Raw genomic sequence first — 6,410 nt, 5'->3', positions numbered from 1 at the left:
TTTACCAATCCCTCGCACCTGAAGCAGCTGACTACGTTTTACAGCTACTCCCAATATCCACTGTTATTTGGAAATTTTTTGTAAGTTCCTGGGGGACCAAATTGTGGCGGTCATCGGTCCCTAGGTTTACACAATACTTAATCTATCTTAAGCTAACTTACGCTAAGGACAACTAACACACCAATAGCCGAGGGAGGACTGGAACCCCCGACGGTGGGGGGAGCCGCACGAACTGTGGCAAGACGCCCAAGACTGCACGGCTACCCCGTGCTGTACCGCTGTTACGTTCGGCAACACATTATAACCTCACTAATCAATACATTAAATTAATTATTACCATGGTAAAGACAACATATGTAACAGGTGTAATCATACATGCAGAAAATGTAAAGAGAAGAACAGTCCCATCACATCAAAGTCAAATTTCCGTTTCTTCCATTAAATGCCCTTTTAATGAATTTTAAATACGTCCACAACCTATTATGTATCTTAGTTATTATCACTGTCTACGTTAGCAACAAGTTTAAACAGAATTGTGTATATGCATTTGTACTATTACGCGGTTGTGGATATCCTCATCGGGCGCCTCCCAGGGTGGCGGATAGGGGAAGCTTCCTAGGTATAGGTGGTACAGAGGAAATGAAATACTCAGGGTGGACCAAGTGATTCAAATGGCTCTGAGCACTATGGGACTTAACTTCTGAGGTCATCAGTCCCATAGAACTTACAAATACTTAAACCTAACTAACCGATGGATATCACACACATCCATGCCCGAGGCAGGATTAGAGCCTGCGACCGTAACGGTCGCGCGGTGCCAGACTGTAGCGCCTAGAACCGCACAGCAACTGCGGCCGGCCAGGGCGGATCAAAAACCAACAAAAAACGAGAAACCCAAAGGTGTCAGTTCAGCATCTGGCGACCAATGGTCAGCGTCCGTTCTTCTAGTTGAGGCGGTTGCACTAAAACCTTCTCGAACTCAAAAACCAAAATTCAACTTGAACTCATGATGGAAAAAACGGCACCAGGCACCAGTCGATAGATTGGATTCACATGATGATCGTATTCTGGGGCATCAGGGATACCATGCGGAGAAGACTTGGAGCTCCACAAAGACTTCTCACACTCTCAAAACGAAACGTAAAAACTTTATTGGCACAATTAACGTGAACACCCCTACTAAAACAGGCAAATTAAAGCACCTCACCAATGAAATGGGAAAATTTGACATGAAAATGGCTGCACTGCAAGAGACAAGATTCATGGCTGAAGGGGACTTTAAAACAGAAAATTACAAGATCCATAAGGGCAAACCTGCCATAAAGGTAAGAGACAAACTACCACTTTTCGGAACTGGATTCGCCGTACACAGGTATTGAATTCAAGTCTCCCAATGAAAGAGTTTCCCTGCTATCAGTAAAACCAGCTAATAAAGCCTACACTTTTATCAATGTGCACACGCCCAAAAATTGCCACAATAAAGTCGACCCTGAAAAAGTGGACAATCTCTGGGAAACGCTGGAAGAAACAACAAATAAAATACCAAGGCACCATGTGCAAATCTTATTAGGTGATTTTAATGCACAGTTAGGCAGGGAAAAACATTCAGAGATAGCACTGGTCTCCATACCAAACCCAAACGTACCAACAAGAATGGTGAAAAACTAATCGACTTTTGCAGAAACTTCAGACTGACAATTATGTGTACCCAATTCAAAAAACGTGCACATAAATTAACCACATGGAGATCACCCAGTCTTAGACAGAGTGAATACCAAATAGACCATGTCTCAATTTCTAAGGAAAACATAAATGAAACTATAAACATCAGAACCCACAAAGGTGTCTTTGAATCAGATCATCATCTTCTCCAAATAGAAACAAAATTCCAACCCAACCGAATGCTAAAAAGGCCATCCAAAAGTATCAAACTAGTTCCGGAATATCTCAAACTCAACAAAGAAAAAAATCATCATGCAAATCAATCAGGAAAAATCAACAGATTGGAAGAAACTAACAGAGAGAATTCAGGAAGCCATCAAATTAGGACAACCCCCTCTCCACCAGGAAACATCGTTGGTGGAATGAAATCTGCGATCAGGTCGTCGACAACCGAATAACCGCGTAGAAAAAATTTTGCAGTCACAAAACTGAAGGAAACGTTGATAACTTTCTTAAAACCTAAAAACAGACCTCAAAAATAATTAGAAAAGGAAAACGGGGATATGACAACAACAGATCCTGCGAAATCAGCAAGATTTCATCAAAAATAATACAAGTAATTTCTATAAGACTTTCAGAGAAAACTTGGGGTACCAAGCACCTAGCTTACGCTTTAAAAAGCCTGATCGTTCTTTAGAAACTAATACGAATAATAACTGCATAACCTTAGCCCAATACTTCAGTTCCCTCCTCAACTGCGAACCACCCCAAATAAAACTTGTCGTCTCTTCTCCAGTATTCACACAGCCAGACTCACATGCCCCGGATCTCGAGGAAATTATGGAGATAGTCAAACAGTCGAAAAACAGCAAAGCACCAGGAGAAGATGGGATCATCGCTGAATTCCGGAAACTAAACGATCCTATACGTATGCAGAAACTACGTCATATAGTACCAGACTTAAGGATGACGGAGCAAATACCAGAGGTCTGGAAATGCGCTATAATTCACTCGCTACTCAATAAGGGCGACAAGACAGACATCAACAATTACAGAGGAATTTCCCTGCTCCCAGTCGCTTACAAAATCCTTTCCAAAGCACTTTTAAACAGGATAGAGTCCCAAGCAGATCCGCTAATTGGTGAATACCAGGCCGGATTCAGAAAAGGACGATCAGGTGCGGAACAGGTCGGGTGCTTAAAGACGATATTACAAATGAGGAAATGCAGAAACACAGTAATTAGATTCATCGACTTCATGAAAGCATACGATTCAGTAAACCATAAAACCCTGTTAAAATCATAGAATAATTTGTGATAGACCGAAAGACCCGAAAAATCACAGAACAGACAATTGCAGGAACAACATCCAAAGTGAAATTCATGGGCGAAATATCGAAGCCCTTCGAAATAAAAACTGGAGTCCGACAGGGGGACGGACTAGCCCCAACGCTTTTCATTATTGATCTAGAAAAGATCATCAGGGACCGGGAATCTCATATAAAGGGCATCCAAATTTGTATAAAAAAAGAGAACCGAATTAAGCTCAAGTGCGTTGCTTTCGCTGACGATATTGCAACTATCACCAGTAACAGAACAGAAACGATAAACGCAGTGGAAAAACTACATGAAATTTCACAAAAAACAGGACTACAGATATGAAAAAAAATCAAAATATATGGAAAGACAGCCAATAAATAAATCCTCCTTAATCACAAAACATGGTAAAATAGCACAAGTCTGCCATTTTAAATAACCCGGAGAAACTATACAGTCTCCAGGATTAAACCGAATCTCCAATGAACAAAGAATCACCAATCTCCAGAAGGCCTACAAGCTAACATGGACGCATTACAACAATAAGTGCATTTCGACAAATCCAAAATTAAGGCACTATAGGACAGTGATTCTTCCAGATGCAATCTACGCAGCTGAAACAATGGTGATTGATGGTCATTCAAAAATTACGGAAACAGAAAAGCAAGAAAGAAAAATTATCAGGAAGATTTACCGGGCAATCAACAAAAATTACATTTGGATGAAGAGACTACAAAACAAGCTCTATATAACGACCAACAAAGTAACAGACGAAACCAGAAAACGCTGAGCCAAATTTTATATACATATCTATACGACAAAGACTCCAGAGCACCCAGGAAAATTTTCAATATTATAACAAAGAGTAGACGCAGCACAGAATGGCTGAAAGAAGACCAGAGGTATTTGCATCATATCAACATAAAAAATCTCCAAGGCTGCTCTGAGTACCGGAATAAAATCAGAAGTGTGAAGTCTGAGGAAAGAACATCGCGCAGACATGTAAAAATTGGACAGAAGAACGGAAGAAGGAGCATTGTGAGAGGATGAAGTGTTTTTGGGAAGCAAAGAAGAAAAACGTCCGGAGATGAAATTATGAATTCAAGTTCAATTGGGCTCCTAAAGGGGGACAATCGTTGTAATAGTAATAATATATATTCTGTTATTTTTTGATTTGTCCTTTTGTAAAAGTTTCAATGTACCAGTAATAAAACTGAATTTGTTTGATATAACACGTAAAATCATGCAATCTCTGAGCTACTTTATAATAACAGTCAGCAGGTCCTTATTTGAGAAATAAATAAATACGTAAAAGAAACCGTTAAGGCTCATGTTCATCGAGCGAGATGGCGTACTGCTCAGCGGATTGTACTCGTATTCGGATTGACAAAGATCGGCCATACTGATTTAGGCTTTCCGTGATTTTCCTGAATCGTTTCAGGCAAATGCCAGGATACCTGAGTTTTCCTGAGTGCCCGCGGCCCATCGAACGTTGGCTGGGGTGAGGAAGCACGCTTCTGACGTTTGAGCTAAGTACACCATTGGAATGGTACACACCTACCGTTTATATTACATTTTATGTGAGTCTTTTGCCCTTTTGGGCGTTCTGTATTAATGTAGGGCCATGCCTCTTTAGGCAGTTTGTAGTTACAGTGTGTTCCGAAGAAGGCGTGGTTATCCGAGCCGAAACCTACGTCAACATCCAGTTTCTATTTGCAATCGAGGCGGATCCTTTATAATCATTTCTTTGAGAGGACATGGCTGACTTCCTTCCCAATCCTTCCCAAATCCGGAGAGACAGATGACATCGTTTTTCGGTCCCCTTCCTCAAATCAACCAAGAATCATGTTTCGGCTTTTGTACTGTCCAGTGGGCTATTATAAATCGAGATGTGCTGTTGTTGTTGTGGTCTTCAGTCCTGAGACTGGTTTGATGCAGCTTTCCATGCTACCCTATTCTGTGCAAGCTTCATCTCCCAGTACCTACTGCAACCGACATCCTTCTGAATCTGCTTAGTGTATTCATCTCTTGGTCTCCCTCTACGATTTTTACCCTCCACGCTGCCCTCCAATCCTAAATTTGTGATCCCTTGATGCCTCAGAACATGTCCTACCAACCGGTCCCTTCTTCTAGTCAAGTTGTGCCACAAACTCCTTTTCTCCCCAATTCTATTCAATACCTCCTCATTAGTTATGTGATCTATCCATCTAATCTTCAGCATTTTTCTGTAGCACCACATTTCGAAAGCTTCTATTCTCTTCCTGTCCAAACTATTTATCGTCCATGTTTCACTTCCATACATGGCTACACGTCATACGAGTACTTTCAGAAACGACTTCCTGACACTTAAATCTATACTCGATGTTAACAAATTTCTCTTCTTCAGAAACGCTTTCCTGGCCATTACCAGTCTACATTTTATATCTTCTCTACTTCGACCATCATCAATTATTTTGCTTCCAAAATATCAAAACTCCTTTACTACTTTAAGTGTCTCATTTCCTAAGACCACAACAACAACAACAACATTTCCTAATCTAATTACCTCATCATTGGCCGACTTAATTCGACTACATTCCATTATCCTCGTTTTGCTTTTGTTGATGTTCATCTTATATCCTCCTTTCAAGACACTTTCCATTCCATTTAACTGCTCTTCCAAGTCCCTTGCTGTCTCTGACAGAATTACAATGTCATAGGCGAACCTCAAAGTTTTTATTTCTTCTTTATCGATTTTAATACCTACTCCGAATTTTTCTTTTGTTTCCTATACTGCTTGCTCAATACACATATTGAATAACATTGGGGAGAGGCTACAACCACTGCTTCCCTTTCATGCCCCTCGACTATTATAACTGCCATCTGGTTTCTGTACAAATTGTAAATAGCCTTTCGCTGCCTGTATTTTACCCTTGCCACCTTTATAATTTGAAAGAGCGTATTCCAGTCAACATTGTCAAAAGCTTTCTCTAAGTCTACAAATGCTAGAAACGTAGGTTTGCCTTTCCTTAATCTTTCTTCTAAGATAAGTCGTAAGGTCAGTATTGCCTCACGTGTTCCAACATTTCTACGGAATCGAAACTGATCTTCCCCGAGGTCTGCTTCTATCAGTTTTCCATTCGTCTGTAAAGAATTCGCGTCAGTATTTTGCAGCTGTGACTTATTAAACTGATAGTTCAGTAATTTTCACATCTGTCAACACCAGCTTTCTTTGGGATTGGAATTACTATATTCTTCTTAAAGTCTGAGGGTGTTTCGCCTGTCTCATACATCTTGCTCACCAGATGATAGAGTTTTGTGAGGACTGGCTCTCACAAGGCCGTCAGTAGTTCTTATGGAATGTTGTCTACTCCCGGGGCCTTGTTTCGACTTAGGTCTTTCAGTGCTCTGTCAAACTCTTCACGCAATATCGTATCTCCCACTTCATTTTCA

Source organism: Schistocerca serialis, chromosome 7, assembly GCF_023864345.2.
Source record: "Schistocerca serialis cubense isolate TAMUIC-IGC-003099 chromosome 7, iqSchSeri2.2, whole genome shotgun sequence".
Lineage (NCBI taxonomy): Eukaryota > Metazoa > Arthropoda > Insecta > Orthoptera > Acrididae > Schistocerca > Schistocerca serialis.
The sequence above is the reverse complement of the archived record's forward strand: the minus strand, read 5'-3'. Positions refer to the sequence as shown.